This window comes from Herpailurus yagouaroundi, unplaced genomic scaffold (genome assembly GCF_014898765.1).
Source record: "Herpailurus yagouaroundi ecotype Mexico unplaced genomic scaffold, PumYag 28, whole genome shotgun sequence".
Classification (NCBI taxonomy): Eukaryota; Metazoa; Chordata; class Mammalia; order Carnivora; family Felidae; genus Herpailurus; species Herpailurus yagouaroundi.
In genome coordinates, this window is record NW_024412376.1 from 38,125,014 (window position 1) to 38,147,622 (window position 22,609).

The window sequence follows — 22,609 nt, forward strand, 5'->3', positions numbered from 1 at the left end:
GCATGACTCAGACATCCCGGATTTACGTCCGAAAGACAGCATTCTAGTGCTGCTATCACTGTGGCTCTTCTCTCGTGTAGACAAGTCTTAACCCTGAAACACTACATTCAAATATGTAATTCCCTCAACAGCTCAGAATATCTGTAATTGCCTCTGTCTACCTGCTATTTGTCTCACTGTTCTGAGAACAAAATCCCTAACAGATGAATTCCACTGACAGCATCTCCCCAAGACTATCATACACATTTTATATCATATTGTCTCCAACTCCTTTCAAACCCACTTTTCATCTGTAGTACTTACTGTGCTACCTTTATTATCTGCTACCATTTCCTCTGAAGAAAGTAATGCGCCTAAGTATGTAATCCTTTCATTATCCATGCCGCTCCTACACCCACCTGAACTGTTCCCTCTATCTTCTGCCCAGGCTTTCCTCTCAGTTACATATATTTGCTACTATATTCTTCCCACTCGGTGCCCAGTACCCTCCTCCCCTCCCAAAAATAACCTGACTTCTAAGGGTACAATATCTGATGTCTGACCTTTCCAAAACCAGTGTAAATATTCTGTTGACACACACACACTGCTTTTTACAGCTAAGAGGCAAAAACAGGTTCCAAATAACTTCTGCTACACAGACAGGTGAATGTTTGAGCTGGCTACAGGTTTTTCCCAGGATTCATTACTGGCTATTCTCTACCACAAAAATGTTGATTCTGTTACGATCTTGAAACTAAAGCTCCATAAAACGACAAGATCCTTCATTGGCCAGAGTTAACTGAGAAAAGCCCTGTATCAGGTCTCATACATACACACACCCATACCTAAAAAACAAAACAGAGTTTACCATAATCACCCAAATACAAGAAGTCACTGCCCACCAATTAACAAACATAAAACTTAAACACAGGCTTTACACTAACCTACATTTATTAAACCTTAGTCTAAAGTGGGCTTCATGGGGCGCCTGGGTGGCGCAGTCGGTTAAGCGTCCGACTTCAGCCAGGTCACGATCTCGCGGTCCAGGAGTTCGAGCCCCGCGTCGGGCTCTGGGCTGACGGCTCGGAGCCTGGAGCCTGTTTCCGATTCTGTGTCTCCCTCTCTCTCTGCCCCTCCCCCGTTCATGCTCTGTCTCTCTCTGTCCCAAAAATTAAAAAAAATAAAAATAAAAAAAATAAAAAAATAAAGTGGGCTTCATATTTATAAAATCGTTTCTGAAATAGTCTTTTTTTTCTTTTTGTTTTGTTTCTGAAATAGTCTGACATATCTTCTTAATTACAAACAGAGGAGTTCTGGTTATTCCTACATAGATACAACATAGCCATTTATGATTTTCTGCTTTTCTTTTCCTTATCCTAAACTGTTTTTAAAAATACAAACTTCACTTCAACAGTGTTGGGAAAACCAGATACCCATACACAAAACAATGAAGTTGGACCCTTACTTTACACCATATACAAAAATTACCTCAAAATGGATCAAAGACCTAAAATAAAAACTAAACAACTCTTAGAAGAAAAGACAGGGGGAAAGCTTCATGACCTTGATTTGCACAGGCAACAAAAGGGAAAACAGATATACTGAACTATATCAAAATTTAAAACTTTGGTGCATCAAAGGACACAATATACAGAGTGAAAAGGCAACCCACAGAATGGGAGAAAATATGTGCAAGTCATATTTCTTTTTTTTTCATATTTCTGATAAAGGATTAATATCAGAATATAGTATATATTAAAAAAATACAACTCAAAACTAAAAGACAAATGACCCAATTAAAGAATGGACAAAGGACAAGGGGTGCCTGGGGTTTCAGTTAGTTAAGTGTCTGATTTCTGCTCAGGTCATGATCTCACAGTTCGTGGGTTTGAGCCCCACGTCAGGCTCTGTGCTGGCAGCTCAGAGCCTGGAGCCTGCTTCGGATTCTGTGTCTCCCTCTCTCTCTCTCTGCCCCTCCCCAGCTTAAGTGCTTGCTCTCTCTCTCTCTCTCTCTCTCTCTCTCTCTCTCTCTCAAAAATACACATTAAATTTTTTTTAAAAAAATGGACAAAGGACTTGACTAAACATTTCTCAAAAAAAAAGGTACACATAGGGCCAACAAGCATATGAAAAGGTGTTCACCATCACTAATCATTTGGGAAAGGCATATCAAAACTACAAAATACCAACTCACATCCATCGGAAAGTCTGCTATTAGAAAACAAACATAACAGGGGCACCTGGGTGGCTCAGTCGGTTGAGCGGCTGACTTCAGCTCAGGTCACAATCTCGCGGTCCGTGAGTTCGAGCCCCGCGTCGGGCTCTGGGCTGATGGCTCAGAGCCTGGAGCCTGTTTCTGATTCTGTGTCTCCCTCTCTCTGACCCTCCCCCGTTCATACTCTGTCTCTCTGTCTCAAAAAAATAAATAAACGTTAAAAACAAACAAACATAACAGATGTTGGCGAGGATGGGGAGAAAGAGGATCTCTTGCATTGCTGGTGGGAATGCAAACTGGTGCAGCCACTCTGGAAAACAGTATGGAGGTTCCTCAAAAAATTAAAAATAGAACTAACTACCTCATGACCCAGCAATTGCACTACTAGGTATTTATCCAAGGGAAAAATGTATGCTGTTTCGAAGGGGCACATGCATCCCAATGTTTATAGTAGCACTATCACCAATAGCCAAAGTATGGAAAGAGCTCAAATGTCCATCACAGATGAATGGATAAAGAGGATGTGGTATATATATAAATACAATGGTGTATTACTCAGCTATCAAAAAGAATGAAATCTTGCCATTTGCAACTATGTGGATGGAACTAGAGGGTATTATGCTAAGCGAAATTAGTCAGAGAAAGACAAATATCATAGGACTTCACTCATATGAGGACTTTAAGACACAGAACAGATGAACACAAGGGAAGGGAAGCAAAAATAATATAAAAACAGGGAGGGGGACAAAACATAAGAGATTCTTAAATATGGAGAACACACAGAGGGTTACTAGAGGGGTTGTGGGAGGGGGTAATGGGCTAAATGGGTAAGGGGCATTAAGGAATCTACTCCTGAAATCATTGTTGTACTATATGCTAACTAACTTGGAGGTAAATTTTTAAAATAATAAAAATAAAAATAAAACAAAAGAAAACAAAACAAAAAATCAATAACCAGTGTCAGTGAGGATGTAGAGAGCTCTTGGGTACCATTGGTGGGACTGTAAAGTGATGTAGCTGCTAAGGAAAACAGTGCTTCATAAAATCAAAAATGGAATTACCATTTGAACTAGCAATTCCACTTCTAGATATATACTAGAATATATTATATATATATATATATATATAATAAAATAACTGAACACAGGGACACAAACATATTTATACACCACATACATAGCAGCAGTATTCATGACAGCCAAAAAAGCTGAAGCAACCCAAAAGTCCATCAGTTGATGAATGGATAACACAAAAACGTAGTAGAATATGATTTAGCCTTAAAAAGTAAGGAAATTCTGGGCCTGGGTGGCTCAGTCGGTTGGGTGTCTGACTTCAGTTCAGGTCATGATCTCACGGTTCATGGGTTTGAGCCCCACATCAGGCTCTGAGCGCAGAGCTTGGAGCCTGTTTCAGATTCTGTGTCTCCCTCTCTCTCTGTCCCTCCCCCGCTTGTGCTGTCCTTCTCTCTCAAAAATAAACATAAAAAACTATATATTTAAAAAAAGGAAACAAGCATCTCAAGATAATAGCCTTCACTTAGAAATCTACAGTCACATTTTTATTTTACATTTATCTCTCAATATTAACATGCACAGAATGCTATAATATTGCACATATCTTTTAAAGTAAAGGTATAATCTGTAAACTTGAAAATATCTAAAAACTAACACACTTTATACGCAAGGCTTACACTACCTAAAAATAGTAAATTTATAGGAACGATTACTAAAGAATGTACATGGTAATGAAAATAACATCGTAACAAAGGCTACTGTTTCATTCCATGTTAATACTCCCTTTCATTGGGGGGGTTCAAAGAGCTTCACAAAATTTCAGGACACTATAAATTTTTCCTTTTTTTTTTTAAGTTTATTTATTTTAAGAGAACGAGAGCAGGAAAGGGCAGAGAGAGTGGGAGACAAAGAATCCCAAGCAGGCTCCATGTTGCCAGCATGAAGCCCCCCATGGGGCTCAATCCCACAAACTGTGAGATGATGACCTGAGCCAAAACCAAGAGTTGGATGCTCGGACACGGGAGGCATCCAGGCGCCCCAAGTCTTTTTTCTGTTTGAATCATAAATTGCACAGCAAAACTTTCCTCACTGTATTTACTGGAAAACACTGGGCTGGATGGTAAATGAGTGTAGCATAGACTCCAGGGGCCTCCAGTGCCTCCCCATTCCTCTTTCCCAGCCACACTTGAAGAAGATATCTGAGGTACAACTTATTAGCAAATATGAAGAGCAGATATTTCATAAAATTTAGCATTTGGCATCTGGATGTCAAAAATAGATTTATGATTTGCACCTAAGGAAAAAATACATCCACTTTGAATTTAGACATAAAGTTCAAAGTACAGTTTTATTCAATTACACCCTCCATTTGATCTAATGATAAGCTACTTGAGAATGTAGTCCTGTGCTGTTATATTCAAAGCAAATATCAAGGAAATAACTATGCAACAACAGCTTCACATTAAAAAAAAAATACAAAGATTAGATAGAGGTATGCTTTTACAACATTGGGGATGTCAATCTTCGATGGTATTTACTTGACAAATGCAGATTCCCAAACCCCTCCCCACACCATTCTGATTGTGACACCCTAGATTGGGGCCTAATAATTTGAATTTTTAATGTGCATTTTTAACAAGCACCCTAATAACACTTGGAAAAACAATGCAAAACACACCACCAGTAAGATGCAAATTACAAGGCGTAGAGGTATACCTGAAGTTTAAATCCCATCTTATTTAACCTCATTAATACAGGAACCCTTTCTAAAATGCAGACTGATTGATTTTAATAAGAAAGAATACCAACATATACATAGTCAAATAGATAGCACATGCTTCTCTGCAAACTATAAGCCCTATTGTTTAACAATACTACCATTGTTTGAAACTTAGAGTCACCTCTTCTTAGAATTAACTTTTAATACAGTGTATAAGCCTTCAAACACACAAATTACAAAAAGGAAAACTGTTTTCATTATGTTACTGTACCTTGTGGTTTTTGATCAAAAGTAGAGCCCCACAGATTCATCACCCTAGCTCTAAAGTTTAGACTACTTCCCAAATACACCCCCACAGGGTTGAGATGTGCCACCACAGAAAATATGATGCTTACGAGTGCTACTGGAGAGGGGCGCCTGGGTGGCTCAGTAAGTTAAGCTACCAAAGTTCAGGTCATGATCTTGCAGGTTCGAGCCCCATGTGGGGTTCAGGCTCCGTGCTGACAGCTCAGAGCCTGGAGCCTGCTTCAGGTTCTGCGTCTGTCTCCCTCTCTGCACCTACCCCACTTGCGCTCTGTCTCTGCCTCTCAAAAAAATGAATAAACGTTTAAAAATTAAAAAAAAAAAAAAAAAAGAATGCTACTAGAGGATAGAGATGTAGATCCAAAAAACACATAAATAAATTGGTTTTTTACGTTTATGTAAATGTTTTGAGTATAGGACAGCCTCTCAAACTGTTGTGAACAAGATAATGTTCACTTGGATGTGTAAGTTCAAGTAGGTTTTTTTTTAAGCCTGTTACAGAACAGTACTGAACTCATACTAATAGTAATGAGAAGATGTTACCTGAGATTGCTGTCTTTGGTAGCGTAGTGCTGGGCTGTATTTGCTCAATTCACGCTATCAGAGGGGCAGAAAAGATTTCTCCAACACTTGGCACTGTTGGAAACTCCCAGAAGAAGACTTCCGAAATCTATAGAAAGGAATAAAAAATATCCCACGATCATTAATAAACTGCTAAAACCCAGTCTAAGACTCTCTAGTCTTTCTCCCCTCCCTTTCCCCATCATTTGTGGTACACTGAGAGGGTTCTCCTCAGATCGCACCTCTCTTTATCAAAAAGAAAATTATAAGCAAAAAGTAAATTTTTACCTAAACACCTGAATGCTCGCCAAAAATGAAAGACTCCCTCTGGGTAGCAGAAAGTAGAGGATTCCTCCAATGTCTAAGAGATGTTAGACAACTACACACTTCTTTCAGAATAGAAGAAAAAAAAAAAACATGAAACTAAATAAATCCATACCCCTGCATCAGCAGCATTGTATTAAGATAATGACAATACAATACAAAATAGTCAAGGCAGGGCCACAAACAACTTTCACAATCAACTTTTTAAAAGTGTGGAATACTCCCAAAATATTCCCTGGTACCTCTGACCTACCCTGACTTTGACAGTTGAAAGTTCCAGCTTTTTTGCCAGCCCATGAGCAAGATTTACTTTGGTCTTAGACACACATCTCCTATCACCAGGCCTAACTGGGAAGATAAGTTTCACAACACAAATGGATGGCTTAATCCCTACTGTACAGCCAGAAATACAGGAGTCTGAAGAATGTTGGGAAATTATCCTACCTGAGAGAAATACAAAGAACACCTAGAAGTGTCCTGGAGAGCACAGCAAAAACACTAACTCCAAACACAGAGTACAAAAGGCAGAAGCTAATGCAAATGCTAAACAAAACCACAAGAAGTCACTGTTCAAGATCAAAATAGGTGGAAGCTAGACAAATGTCCAGGTAAGAACATCTTATAAGAAAACAATAAATGCTACACTTAAATTTGGCCCTTAACTACAGAGAACAAACTGATGGTTACCAGAGAGATGAGTGAGGGGATGGGTTAAATAGGTGATGGGGATTAAGGAGTGCACTTGTGGTGATGAGCACTGGGTGTGTACAGAAGTGTTGAATCACTATATTGTACACCTAAAACTATTACACTGCCTGTTGACTCTACTCGAATTAAAATAAAATTAAATTATATATATATATATACACACACACATACAAACACTTAACTGTAAAGCACAAAAACCATTTAAATGCCCAATAACTGGGGAAGAATTAAGTAAATTTGACACAACATAATTTACTTAACCGTCATTTTTGTCAGCCATCAAAAAACTTTGAGTTTATAACAAAATGGAAAATGCCATTTACCATATGAAGAAAAAGCACAGTGCAATGTTGTAATTACATATGATCACAACTACTTTTGCAAAAGCAAGAAATAAGATGCAATATGTTCTGATATAGTTATAAGTATTGGGTAAAATATTTCCCCAACCCAGGTTAAGGGGAACAATTCAAGAGTCTAGTACAACAAATACGTCTTTAAAATCTGTGTGTAACAAGGATGAGCCACTCGTTAATGCAATAATTTTCCTGCAACAGTCCAATATATTAAAAGATGGCTTCCTAGAAGTCACTGTCAGAGGTTTTGTGTATGTGTTTGGAACGTAATACCTTTTCTTGTAACAAAAGTTTCACAAAAGCGAAAAAATGGGGAGGGGGGAGGGAGACCTCAGTGCAACCTAAATCTTCAAAACTGGGCACAGTAGTGATACTGACCAGGCACAAGAAGAGTGAGTATGAGGCACAGAAAATAAAAGGTAACATTTTACACCCAAATAAATTCTTATCATTAAAAAGGAGACTGAAGGCCCCAAATGGAGGCACTTGTGCTAAACCCCACCTCAGCAAACCAAGACTTAATACCTAACCTGCTTTTCCAACCCCCTCACCATCCCCCCCAGGAATGTAACCTTTAACCACAACCAACATGGAATTAGCTGAACAGCATTAGCGAGATAATCTACCGAATACACCCCCTCCCATCTCCCTTAGGGTGACAACCTTGTCTGAAACAATGTATTCTTTGCTAATAATTTCCATTTTCTGCCCCCACCCTCCTGCCTTTAAAAACCTTTCCTCTTCTACAGCTCTATAAAGCTCCTTTCTGTCGCTAGACGGGAGGTTGCCCAATTCATAAATCAGTTAAACAAGGCCAGTTTGATCACCAAATTTATTCCGTTGAATTTTTGTTGTTTAAAAACACCAAAATATCTTCAGTACCTTCAAATCTGCCTTCTTCACTCTAATGAATTAATCATTTATTAAGCATCTGGGACAGCGCAGTGTAATTCATAATCAAATCTACAGGCATTTCATCGCAAGAGGTTTTACAAGAGAACAGAATGCTACTTTTTCCATAATCCCACATGAACAGTTTCATCATCATGCACTGGAGAGATACAGGCTCTCCTAGTGCCTCTTAAGAATTACAGATCGCTTCCAGATGCTTTTCAGGTGATTTCGAGCCTTTCTTCATTCTGTGACTCTTGAATTATGAAAGGGCATCTCTAATTCATGAGAAATACTTCTCCCATCTTAGTGTCCATTATCATATATCACATATCCTCCCCTTACACTCTAAATTTTTAGACACACACATACGCTTTTACTTAGGTAAAAAGGCATCGTGTATCTATCACTAAGGGCTTTACTGAGAACCATTTCTATTTTACCATCATGATTCCGCCAGCAGCAACACTTTGGAACTTCAAAGGAAGCAGAGTCCTTTGACAGTAATGCACAGAATGACATCGAAGCAAGGTTAAAAAGAACTCAAGTAAATTGAAAGGACTCTCAAAAAAATTCACTGGGTCTTGGTAATTCTCTTGGTTGTCATCTCATTTAAAAACAAAATATTTCTCCTGCTTAAAATGGGGGGGCGGGGTGGGTAGGGAGTTAGCAGTTAACTGTTCAGTCACACTCAGATCTGTGCTCAGGCAAGTACTCTCCTAACAAAACATTCTACCTCCACATAATAAAATCATATTCAGGCTCACACTCTTCTGTGTAACAGCTAGGTTACATCCCTAATTTCAACTGAGAAACAAAATTTAAACCTCATTTCCTGATGGCATAAATTCAGTGAATTTAGACCTCTGCTGTGCTGAGTTCAGAAATCTGTTAGCAGGCAGAAGCACACAAAAAGCACAGCGAAACCACCAAGTGAACACGGGGCGGGGGTGGGGGGCAGGGAGGATAATTAATACCCACATCATGGACTTCTCCCTATAATCAGTACAACAGATTCAGGGGGTTTACACAGGAGGTGTGGATTTATCCGCAGCACTATATTAATTGACCTGTGCTATAATCAAGTGCTTTCCTGGAGGGTAATTAAATCAATCAATCAAAACAGAAGTCTCAAAAAGTTCAACAAGTTCATTCAAATACATGCAATTGACTATGAGCTAATTATTGAATAATTTCATCCTCCAAAAGAGCTGACCTGAGATAGACTATATCCACACGTGGAAACTGTAGGATAGAACAAAATATATTCTACATGGTTCTACAATCTTCAATGATTCCATTAAGCACATCAATAACAACTCAGCCTTAAAATGCACGGACCTAAACCCAATCCCTGAATTTTACAGACAATAAAAACGAATCACAAGGCACAAGAGGCTGAGTGACCTGTTCAAGATCAAACAGCTGGTATGTGGTGAAGACAGAGGGAGATACCCTACCTTCTGACCCACAGTGATGCCATCTTCTCCACATTATACGCTCACGATTCCTCAACTATCTACCCATTAAGTTGATTATATTCCTCTGCCCCACCCCCCCCAACAGCAAAACTTCTAAAGCTTTGGGAAAAGCTGAATCAAATGAAGCTTCAATCTTCAATTTCTATTCAATCAATCCCTGAGATTTTGCATTACGTTTATAGAGTCTCTTATTTACCCAAGAAACCCAGTGTAATCTGGATGACTTTGGGAAGGTATCAACCAAGAAACAAATGAATGAGTTGTAGCATATCACAGAGGAGGAAAAGCAGGCAGAAAGAGATGACAAATATCTTAGAAATATATCAAAAATACACATTTATTAAAATGAATAACAAAGGTGAACAAAGCCAAAATCTAAGTATTAAAGTACTATTTCCCAATGTGACAACTACTCAAAAAGATGTTTAAAGAAAAAAAAAGTAGCAATTGTTGTTTAAAGTTCTGCATTCAAATACATTTGGAAAACACTGCATTCTAAATATCTCTCTTGAACATTCACAAAGAACATTTTATGTATTAAGGATCTAAAAAAACCTGCAAGAAAGAAGCCTGCTTAGTTTTAATCCAATATTGCCCAATTTTATTTGGCATCTTTGGTTTGCAGAGCTTGTACTGACATCCTCCAAGAAACATACTTCAGAAAAAAAAAAGAAAGAAAGAAAGAAACATACTTCAGGAAGCATATATAGCATTTTTGATGAACAACATGAGTATGACCCTCATTAAGCAACATTTATAGCAAGATGGGCTTCCTCTTCTAGACCCAATCGTTAAAAATCAACTCAGGAGATAAACCCTGTAATTATAATGCAAATAGCCACCACCACCAACATGTAATATGTGCTAAGTGCAAGGCATTGTGCCAAGTGTAATTGTTTTTAAAAGGGGTGGGGGTGTCTTCGTATTCAAATTATACCCCCCGAGGCTGTATCTATTCATAAACAAGCAAAACACTTTAACACAGATAAACATATTATATAAACTATCCTATACCTTGCATTTTTCAAACACATACTGGCAATTTTTCCAAGACAATACATAAAGAGATTCATGGGTATTTTTTATGACTGCACTGGTTTTCTAATGTACAGATGTAACAATGTATTTATTCAGTTGCCATGGATGAATATTTCAGTTGTTTCCAATCTTTAACCAACATAAACACTCCTACAATAATTATCTTGTACATAAATCACTTTCTCATACAGGTAATATATATATACATGTAAGATACATTCATAGTACATATGTATATACAGTATGTCTCAGAGGATATATTCATATCTAGGATAAATTTCTAGAACTGAAGTTCCCAGTCAAAGGATATGAGATTCTTTGTTATTGTAGATTCTGCCAAATTGGCCACTAAAGAGGCTATTGTTTTGCATTCATACTCTCTATAGTGTAGATCATAAACCTTTTAAATCTTTGCCCATTTAATGGAGATAAATGGTACTTTGGCATAGTTGTCACATACAAATCTCTTTTAATAAACTTATTAAGCATCTTCTCATGTTTAGAAGCCACTGTTATTTCCCTTCCTTTTAAAGACTATTTGTATCCTTTGCCCATGTTTCTACTGAGTTGCTGGACTTTTTCTTATGGATTTGTAGGATCTCTTTATTAGAGAAATTAGTCCCCCTTTTTGATATAAAAAAGTAAACATTTTTCCCAATTTTCTTGTTCTCTGACTTTCCTTATGCAGAATTTTTGTAGTTTTGTTTTTTTTTTTTTTCGGGGGTGGGGGGCAGCAATGCGATCAAGTTGGTCGATCTCTTTGGTGGCTTCTCAGTTCTCTGTCTTACTTAGGCCCTATGCAGTCCAACGTTATAAAATAGCTTCCTCATGCTGTCTTCTAGAACTTATTTTTTTAATTTCTGTTTTATATAGCTTTTGGCTTAACATTTGAGGTACCGCTCTAAATAACTTATTCATCCCAGATGGCTACCTGCTCATCCGACTACTTATCGAACACAGCATCTTTCTCTAATTAATCTGAAAGGCCATCTTTATCACACACTAAATATGGTATTTGGTAATACCAATGTTTCAAGTATCACAGCCTTATAATATATTTGAATCTCTTGTTTATTTTTCCATGCGAACATAGAATAAGCCTGTTTAGTATCCCCCACAAAAAAAAAAAAAATCCTATTGTTATTTTCACTAGAAAATCATCAAACACACATATTAATGAATATAAGGAGAATTGGCATCTTTTTATCCAAGAATATGACAGGCCTTTTCATATCTCTTTTGCATCCCTCAGCAGCATTAAGTGCCTGCCTACATATACATCATATATATTTCTTAAGTTTATTCTTAGGTATTTTATACTTTTGTTCGCTAATGGTCTTTTCTTCCATATATCTTCAAATTAGTTATCGTTGGTATATATGAAAGTTGTAAATGTTGACATAATATCTTGGCATCCAGGCACATTTATACATTATGTGTATTTTTTTTTTAAGTTTATTTATTTTGAGAGAGAGAGACCACATGCAAACGGGAGGGGCAGAGAGAGAGAGAGGGAGATAGAGGGAGAGAGGGTACGGGGTAGGGGGAGAGAGGGAGAGGGAGAGGGAGAGGGAGAGGGAGAGGGAGAGAGAGAGAGAGAGAGAGAGAGAGAGAGAGAGAGAGAATGAATCCCAAGCAGGCTCCATGCTGTCAATAGAGAGTCCAAGGTGGGGCCCAAACTAATGACAAGATCATGACCTGAGCCAAAATCAAGAGTCAGACACTTAACTGAGCCACCCAGGCACCCATATACATTATCTTTATAATTAGTTTTTCACTTGATTCTCTTGGGTATTCTAGTTGTATATTCTTGTCATTTGCAAATATATTCATTTGCAAATATAGTCATAGTATGTTCTCAAATTTCCTATTAAGTCTAAGATGGCTTTTGGAATGAGATGGACATACCTTATTTTGCTAAGAATATTTTCCTACTCTATTTTATAGAGTTCTTTGAGACCAATAATTGATATTGAATTTTATCAGATGGCTTTTCTATAAAAATGATATGATTTGGGGGCACCTGGGTGGCTCAGTCGGTTAAGCATCCAACTTCAGCTCAGGTCATGATCTCACGGTTTGTGGGTTTGAGCCCCGCCTCAGGATCTGTGCTGACAGCTCAGAGCCTGGAACATGCTTCAGATTCTGTATCTCCCTCTGTCCCTGCCCCCTGCCACTCTCCCAAAAATAAACATTAAATAAACATTAAACATAAAAATGATACGATTTTTTCTACTGATATTTAATAAGATAATGAATGTTGTTAATAAGCTTCATACTACTGAACACTTCTTGTATGCTTAAAACAATCTTCATGTATTATAAAGTACATACTCAATGTGTTTTCTCACTCCATTTTCTAAGCAACCCTACAAGGTGGGTACTGCCCTCACAGCTGCTCTGGCCTTCACTCATTGCAGGCTGGCTCTCCTCCTTGCTGCTCCCCAAACATGCCATGCTTGCTCTCACCTCAGGGACTGTGCAGACTTGCTCCTCCCTGAGATCCCCAGATACCTTCATATATCATTCCTGTCTCCATTTAGGTCTCTGCTGACATGTCACCTCAGTACAAAGCCCTCCCCATCTACCTCACATAAAACAGAAAGAAAGCGCCTTCTAGCCATGTCATTCTACCCCAAACCTGTTTTATTTTTCTTGGTAGCAACTGTTACCATCTAAAATACATTCTATTTCTATTCATTTATATTCCGTTTCTCCCTGTAGAATATAAGCTCCACCAAAGCAGGGGTTTTGCTGCTTTGCTCACTGCTCACTCCCCAGCACCAACAGCCCTGACACAAAGAAATATTCACTGAATGAATGAATGAACAAATGAATGAATACCCATTTTTTTAAGTAGTCTCTGCCCAGCGTGGGACTGGAACTCATGACCCCGAGATCAAGAGTCACACACTCCACTGACTGAGCCAGCCAGGTGCCTCATGAATACCTATTTTATAGACAACAAAAGTGAAGTTTAAAGAGATTATGTAACTGGGGCACCTAGGTGGCTCAGTCAGTTGAGTGTCCGACTTTGGCTCAGGCCATGATCTCACGGTTCGGGAGTTCGAGCCCCCTGTGTCGGGTTCTGTGCTGACAGCTCAGAGCCTGGAGCCTGTTTCAGATTCTGTGACTCCCCCTCTCTTTGACTCTCCGCCCACTTGTGCTCTATCTCTGTCTCTCTCAAAAATAAACAAACATTAAAAAAATATTTTTTAAGAGATTATGTAACTAAAATCACAGTGGCAAAGCAGAGGCTGAAACCCAAGTTTAACTTTCAATTCCCTACCCTTAACCGTCAAAACAAGTGACAGGTGATTTGAGCTCACAGAAAATGCTCATACTATCTTCTCAACACTGAAGCACAAATTATTGATGCCTTTGAAAGTCACAGGAAAACTGTAGATGGTCCCTGTACAAGATAAGCACAAGAATCAGAAGATGGCCTCCAGAGGTTTCCTACAAAATTCATGGGCATTCTATTAGGGCAACTCTCTCAATACCCATGAACCTCACACAATTCCAAGCATCAGGAAGCTCTGACCTTCATCCACATATGTCCTTGGATACCCAGCAGGTAAAACTCAATGCTTCAGGGCCAAATGCCATTCAGCACACGTTTACTAACAGCACTAGTAGATGCAAGTACTAGAAAGTGCACCGCCTGTCCCCCTCACCCCCAAGACTACCCACAGTATGGCCACTACAGACATCGGGAACACAGCTTTGAAAAACTATTTGCTCTCTCAAAGCCTAAGAATCTTTTTTGGTTTTATGGCAATTTACAGTTGAGTCTTCTTCATGCTCTTTCCCTCTTCTATCACTGGGATACTTTCTTGAACCAACTTTAGGGTAAAAAACAAAATTTCACTAATCTCCATTTCTGATATTAAACGGTACCTGTAATTTTTTTCAGAATTCAATCAAACTCTGTATTTTAGAACTGTGTGGCTGGTCCAACATTGCAATGTGTCACATTTAATTCCATCAATGTAAAGCATAATGAGCAAAGATTGAGCTAGTGAGGCATAACTAAATGTTTTGAACCTGTGAATTTAAAAAGCAAGGCTCATTTATGTTATTTCTAAATAGTAAATAAAATCATTTTCCAACATTTCACTATCAAATTACAGCAATTTTTCCACCAGCATACACTTGAGGAATGGCACAAAAGGACTTTTCTAACAGTTCATGCTATTGTCGCTCATAACCTCCTAAATATTTCTCTCATTGGCTTCTATTCAAAGATAAATAGAAGGCAGTAAAATTTATGGAAAATGTATTCAACTGCTTAAAATACATCAAGCAAAAGGAAAAAGATTTTAGAGCTATATTATGAGTTGTGAAATTATATCTCCTTCACTTAGTCTCCAGCTTCAATGATAGGTAACAAAACCGACCCACTGGTCAAGTTCCAAATCACCTCCTCCATGGAGCCCAAATCTCTCATCTCAAATTCTCACCTTGGTCAAGGCCAGAGTCAACACCTGTCCTTCATGTTTTTGTACAACGTCACTTCGTCACCACAAGTACAAGCTTTCACACCAGAGAGGAAGCAAATGCCAGTGCAAGGGACACGTGTGCGCCCTCTTAAACCAGGCTGTTGATTGTTCCCTTGACTTTCTCAGCTGTCAAGATAGCAAAAGGCGGAAAAGGGCCTTTCTGTGAAACTGGAAAGTGTAACCAGATAAGTCTGCCCTTCAAGCAATTCACAGGGAGAAAGGTAAAATACAAGCCTGGTTACGGTTTAAAAGTTAGCTATGAAACCTATAAGCTAGCACAACTTTACCAACATGTTGCAAGATTTTAATAAAGTAAGATTATTACAGCGAAGTCTATTCAAGTCAATTTTTACATATGGGCCAAGGAAGAGGCATGAAAGAATTTTTTAAAGTAACATTTAAAAGATACCATACTTTATAAAATTAAGGGAAAAAATGGCAATTGTGCCAGTTCAGAAATGCCTTAGAAAAGGGAAGTGAGGAAGTCTAAAAAGCATTAAGTATAAAAAGAGAAACCAGAGTATTAAATTAAAAAAGAGAGATTAGCATTGAGAAAAATTCACTAACTTAATAAAACTCAGCTTAATATAAGAAAATAATTTATTCATCTTGCATAATACTCCTTCATCTTATTTATTCCTTTCTCTAAGAATTCTGGAGCTCTTTATAAGTACTGTCCACTTAATCCCTCATTTACCAGTATGAAAGGAAAAGGCACTGCTATTACCATTTGCAAACATGCAAAAGATTTTAGTGTTTAAAAAAAAAAAAAAGAACAAGGGATCTAAAGTTTCAGGAAACTTCAAAGCAAAGAAGACAGAAGTAGACTCTTTTTTGGCCTGGGGTTTGGGGAGGAGATGTGGCTGAAACATACAATAAAGGCAAAAATATATATAATATAGGACTGGCTTAAGTAAGCAAACAGGTCAGGAGTATACTGGCCAGCAGTCTTGCAGGAAAAATAAGTTTGGCAGAATCTCAGTTTACACTCCAACATTCAAAAATATCTTTTTTATATCAACTTTTGTAGCAAGTTATATAGCAAGTTCATGCTTTACAATTCTTACAAACAGACCAGCATCGGGCATCACCACACGCATTTCTTTCTTTGAATCTTAGAAGCAAGAAATGTTCAGAAGCATGAAACAGCTGACAAAACTCTAACCTTAATATGAAATCCCTAACAGAAAACACGAAGACAACAAAGTGAGACAAGTCGCTACAAAAAATAAAGAAAGAGGAAAAGGTTCCACCATTTTCAGGCACTAAAAGCAAAGCACAGTAAACATTCTTTGCAGCCACAGGGCACCTTGTACACGCCTCTATTAATATTTGTTTATGTTTTTATACCCCTAGGAGGCTATGATCTCCTTGAAGGCAAAGACCTGGCTTTATATCAGCCTGGCCTATCAGCCAGTGAATTCAAATAAATGAACGAAGTGTTGAGTCAATTAACCTCTCTTAAATTCTCTTGACAAAATATATTCACAGCATTCATATTATGTAAATTTTATTTCTATTAAAACAATACCAAAAAGATCATGACCTCAAACATATATTAAAAGCCAAATGGTAAGGAAAAGGCTTGTTTTAATTATTAAGGCAAAGCTTTTTTTTTCAATCTTATTTCCATTATTGTTAAGGTATACTGTAATATTAGTTTCAGGTGTACAATTATAGTGATTCAACACTTCCATACAATACCCAGTGCTCATCACAAGTGCCCTCCTTAATCCCTGTCACCTATTTAACTTATCCCCTCACCCACCTCTGCTCTGGTAACCATCAGTTTGTCCTCTATAGTTAAGTGTCTGTTTCTTGGTTTGTCTCTTTCTTTCCTTTGTTCATTTGTTTCTTAAATTCCACAGGAGCGAAATTATACAGTGTATGTTACTAAGGCAAAGCTCTTGTGAAGTCAGAAACTACGTCACTGGACTCTAATATAAACATAGTATGTTTCACAATAAACAGTAAGCCTTTAAAAATCACACAAGTATTTCCTAACCCCACATATGTCCAGAATCCTTAACTGTCCAGACAGGTGAATGCACAACCTCAAAATACCCACCAAGCTATATATGGCTTCTGGGTCAGGTGACTGGCATGGTGTTGAAACTCATTTACTTTCTTTATTTAGATGCAAACAGATTCTGTAATAGGAGGCTCCATTGTAGGAAGCACAGATTCAGAGTGCTGGTTTTGGGTTTGTTTGCTTTTTTTCTTACAAGAATCTGAGGTAAAAGGAAATTCAGGGAAATCTAGATGCCTGCTTTGCCTCAGGCTCCCTCCTAGCCTCAAGTATTTCAATCTATTCTGCTTCTTCCTAGAAATATAAAGTCCACCACCACAGGTTAGGGGACTAATTGGAACGTGGCCCTGGAGCTCCTGAACTTACCACCTGCCCCTCATCTCTCTTAATCTCCATTGCTTGTGTACCCATTGATTCCCCTGAGACCAAAATAAGGCATCTCATTCAAGTAGAAAATATGATCTTCAGTATTGTGCTCTGACTTTGAAAAGTGAGGTCCACATCAGGCACAATTAGCTAACATCATACCCACTGTCTCTGCCCCATAAATTAAAATCCTGGAGCAAAAATGCAATGTGGCCAAAGACCAAAGAAGGAAAATGAAGACCTCAATAGAAAGATGCAGACGGCAAGGATATTATTAATTACCCAGTCTAAACACCTAATACTGACATCAGTGACTAGAAGAATTAAGAGCTTTCTATGACCAGTCAGGTCTCACCAGACAGATTGTAAGAATGCTAAGCAGGACAATGTATCACGGGAATCTACTCCTGAAGCCATGTACACTGAATGCTAGCTAACGTGACAATAAATTATATTAAAAAAAAAAAGGGGGGGGGCGCCTGGGTGGCTCAGTCGGTTAAGCGTCCGACTTCAGCCCGGGTCACGATCTCGCGGTCGGTGAGTTCGAGCCCCGCGTCAGGCTCTGGGCTGATGGCTCAGAGCCTGGAGCCTGCTTCCGATTTTGTGTCTCCCTCTCTCTCTGCCCCTCCCCCGTTCATGCTCTGTCTCTCTCTGTCTCAAAAATAAATAAACGTTAAAAAAAAAAATTAAAAAAAAAAAAGAATGCTAGGCAGGAACCCTCTTCTCTGTATTCTAACTACTGTTCAACAAATCACAGATATATAAGCCCTAAAATACAGAAATTAAATGACAAAAAAAGTCTAAATGACATTAATATGCATATTTGTGATAGAAATATGGAGTCACTTGCTCAAAGTGAAAGTCTAAATGACATCAGTATGCATATTCCTGGTAGAAATAGGGAGTCACCTACTTAAATTTTCATAATCAATTATGACACTGACAGAAAGAACCACCACCCCACTTACTAATGCCTTTTCTACCCACCCAATGCCATGGACCTGAATTTACTGACATCTTGATCCTTTTCGGTGACCCTACTGAAGTGAAAAAGTAATTCAAGTCAGAACAAGAATCTTTATAAGAACTTTTCAAAGCACAAATACTCCTTTTGGAAAATGCTCTGGCCCTAAGCCCTCAGCACAGACACCTTTTATGTGCCAGCCTTCCTTAACACACAGAATCTCATCACTGACTGAATCACAGATACAATGCATTTGCAAAATAAAAGTAAATTAAATGTCCACATATACAGCTTCCTTTACTACATTAAGCAAAAAGTGCAAGTGGAGTACAGGAGGCACTGACCTCTAGCTTAAACACAAATGGAATTACCCTACCACACATTACTTAAAAATGCAAAGCACAATCTCAAGTTAATTTGTCACTTGGAGAAATCGCTGTGCTTTTAAGATGAGAATTCACTTATGAGAGGCTCTTAGCACAGTTTTCCCCTTAACCTTCTCAATTTATCTTACATTTGCTACTCTTCCATAGCAAACTTTTATGTGCAATTTTAAGGCTGTGTAATATAAGTTACAAGGGCACTAGTCTTTGAAACCCAAAGAACAATCTAATGAAAAGGAGGCGATGCTACCAGCTGCCAATGACTTGCCCTCTCCTGATGCAACACGCTAAAAAAATATGATCAGGGGGGTTTTCTATGATCTTTATGAAGGAGAAAAGAAGAGGGGTTGGGGCCAGCTTACATTTGACTGTGAAGTAGGGAGATGAGATCTATAAAATTTTTGTTTAAATATAAGGAACCGCAAAAAAGAAATCCACAATTTTCACAGGATCCATTTCCTTTAAAGAATAACAATTTTAGGGGCACCTGGGTGGCTCAGTTGGTTGAGCGTCTGACTTCAGCTCAGGTCATGATCTCGTGGTCTGTGAGTTTGAACCCCACATCGGGCTCTGTCCTGACAGCTTGGAGCCTGGAGCCTGCTTCAGATTCTGTGTCTCCCTCTCTCTCTCTGCTCCTCCCCTGCTCATGCTCTGTCTCTCTCTCTCTCTCTCAAAAATAAACATTAAAAAAAGAAAGAATAACAATTTTAGGTGCAGTTAAACAATCAGACTTTTATCCACAATGGACTTTCAATACTAGTCTAGGCATCATCCAAGAGTATTTAGAAGTAACCATAGGGGCACCTTGGTGGCTCAGTCGGTTGAGTTTCTGACTGTTTCAGCTCTGGTCTTGATCCCAGGATCATGGGATGGAGCCCCCGTTGGGCTCCGTGCTGAGCATGGAGCTTACTTGGGATTCTCTCCCCCACCCCCTCTCTCTTTCTGCCCCTCTCCCCTGTGTTTTCTCTCTTCTCTAAAACAAAATGAAAAAAAACATCTTTTTAACAAAATAAAACAAAAAAAGAAGTAACCAGAGCCTGAGCCAGTGGGAGTGTCCTATGCATTCAGATCACGGGGACAGATAAACCTAGCGACAATTTCACGTTTTTCTCTAAACCTCAGGGTCATCAACTGTGAACAGGAATAATATCCTCCTGTTCTATATACCTCAGAGGATTGTACTTTTTAAAGAAACTACTCCTGAAACTACTAAATTAGCCATTGATAGCAACAAGTGTGCATCCTCCCTCCTGCTCAGAAACAGAAAATCATGATTCTAGAAGTAAAGAACCAGTCTTGCTTTACTTAACATACGTACAAACACTTGAGGAGACCACAAGGCAGGCTAAACTAGGATTGCCAATCCCCCCCGAAAGCTCTTCCACCTCAGATGACTGCAAATCTAGTGAAGACTTCTTACAACTATTATCCCAAAGCACCTAAAGCAATAGTTAATCAGTTTGGGGGAGGTATCAGGGGGACAGAGATACTTTCCAGAATCTGATGAAAACTACAGACCCTCTATCCACAAAAAAAAATCATATTCATACATACAAGCAAATCTTATTTTTCTGATCTCAGGGGTGATTCTTGGATCTTACTTACATTCAGAATCCCTAGCTACAGGCTGTTGAATGACTGCCTAGTTAATCAGGGAGACACAAGAGAAGAGGAACAGGTTTGCAATGCTGAGACAGCTAAGATGATTGTGGTCATGTAAGTGCTGCATTGGGAATCCTCCAGCAGACCCTCCCTGGAGACACGAAGCTGAAATGCCTGAGTGGCCTCAGCAGCATCCAGAAGAATGAGGCCCTGACTGCTCCAGCAGAAGATCACTTCCTCTCATAAACAACCAGGCTCCCTACTAACACCTGAAACACCTAGTGTTGACACATCTAGTCGCGGCTTCAGAATTTCCACATCAAAGTTACCAAGGGGCGATAATCTAATTGGAGGTCAGAGCTAGGCTATTTGTTTTGAAGACAAAGTTGGGGCGCCTGGGTGGCTCAGTCGGTTAAGCGTCCGACTTTGGCTCAGGTCATGATCTCTCACTCCGTGAGTTCGAGCCCCGCATTGGGCTCTGTGCTGACAGCTCAGAGCCTAGAACCTGTTTCAGATTCTGTGTCTCCCTCTCTCTCTCTCTTACCCTCCCCTGTTCATGCTCTGTCTCTGTCTCAAAAATAAATAAAATGTTTAAAAAAAATTTTTTTTTAAACCTGTCTTGAAGACAAAGTTGCTGAGGACTTCCTAGAAGATAGAGATAACATCAAATGTCCACAACAGAGCAAGAAAAACTCTATATATAGAAGGCAAGGGGACAGGGGTAGCTGTCCCATGCTAAGCCCCAGACTACTACTGCTCTGACAGCAGAATCACCCAGAAAGCTTGTGAAATACCAACCACTAGGCTTCATCTTCAAAGTTTGTGATTCAGCAGACCCATGGAAGAGGCCAAGAATTGGCATTCTAGCAAGTTACAGGGGTTGTGGCTGCTTCTAGTCCACGGGACCCCACTTTTGTGACCCCACTATCACAATTAGAGTCTATCCCACAAAGGGCATCCCAACTTCCTAAGCACATTCATAGTTTCAGCCATATGCCATACTTGCCATCAAACAGAGAAACCAGTATCACTCCACCACTCAAGTCAGATTCTTACCTGTACCTAACGTGCACGTTGGTTGGGCTAAACAACATACAATAAGCTTCTTCATGACTGGTGAGTGTCTGTAAGTAATTCACACTACTTCCTACAGAGGAAGAACTCTGAGCAATTCTGTTTTAAAACTGTACCCTCAGGAAGCAATAAACAGCAAATTGGTGCTAGGAATATTTAAGACTTAGCAAAACACCCATTACCTCCAGAGCTGTGGTTTTCAAATTAAGCTCCACAGAGCCCCAGATGGTGTATCTGTATACCTCAAGGGTTGGGGTGGAAGGGAGTAGAGAGATAAAAGAGGCTTTTGGCCTCTCATTTCAGTGCCTCTCTGAACTTAATGTTCAGTTGTTCTCCAATTTACACAGTGGCATAAATTACATTTATTAGTGCTTGTACTGTCCTTTCGAGGCAAAGAAAAGTTTAAAGAACTCTGGACTTGACTACGTTTAAGAGTCCCTCCATTTCTATAAATCTATTAAATACAACAGCCAAAGGCTGACCGCCCCATTATAAAAATAAAAATACCAAACTGGCCCAGAGGGCTGACAAACGGCTAAAAATAGCATCAGAATGAGTGGTTAGCAGTCAGATCACATTTGTGTCTGGTAAGAAGGTCTGGATGTCACACACAGGAGCTTCTAAACTCACTGAGGGCAGCAAATGAATTTCTGTAAACGGGATATAAAAAAACAAACTCCAGGGGCATCTGAGTGGCTCAGTTCTCGGTTGAGCGTCCAACTCTTGGTTTTGGCTCAGGTCATGATCTCGCAGTTTTGTGAGCCCTGTGTTAGGCTCTGCACTGCCAGGGCGGAGCCTGCTTGCGATTCTTGGTCTCCCTCTCTCTCTGCCCCTCCCGTACTCACTCTGTATCTCTCAAAATAAAGAAATCAATCAATTGGGCGCCTGGGTGGCTTGGTTGGTTGAGTGTCCGACTTTGGCTCAGGTCATGATCTCACGGTCCGTGAGGTCGAGCCCCGCGTCGGGCTCTGTGCTGACAGCTCAGAGCCTGGAGCCTGTTTCAGATTCTGTGTCTCCCTATCTCTCTGCCCCTCCCCGTTCATGCTCTCTTTCTGTCTCAAAAATAAATAAACGTTAAAAAAAAATTTTTTTAATAAAAT

At 39.2% G+C, this 22,609-nt stretch overlaps 1 protein-coding gene across 4 annotated transcripts in view; it reads right to left on the reverse strand.

Annotated features, from left to right (window-relative positions):
- The window catches only part of FHIP1A (FHF complex subunit HOOK interacting protein 1A), a 247,738-nt gene that overhangs the window by 169,684 nt on the left and 55,445 nt on the right, over positions 1–22,609 (reverse strand). For all 4 annotated transcript variants that reach the window (XM_040472446.1, XM_040472424.1, XM_040472431.1 and 1 more), the window contains exon 2: positions 5,774–5,900. The gene's annotated coding sequence lies outside the window, so the exon portion shown is untranslated. The remainder of the gene's footprint in view (positions 1–5,773; positions 5,901–22,609) is intronic.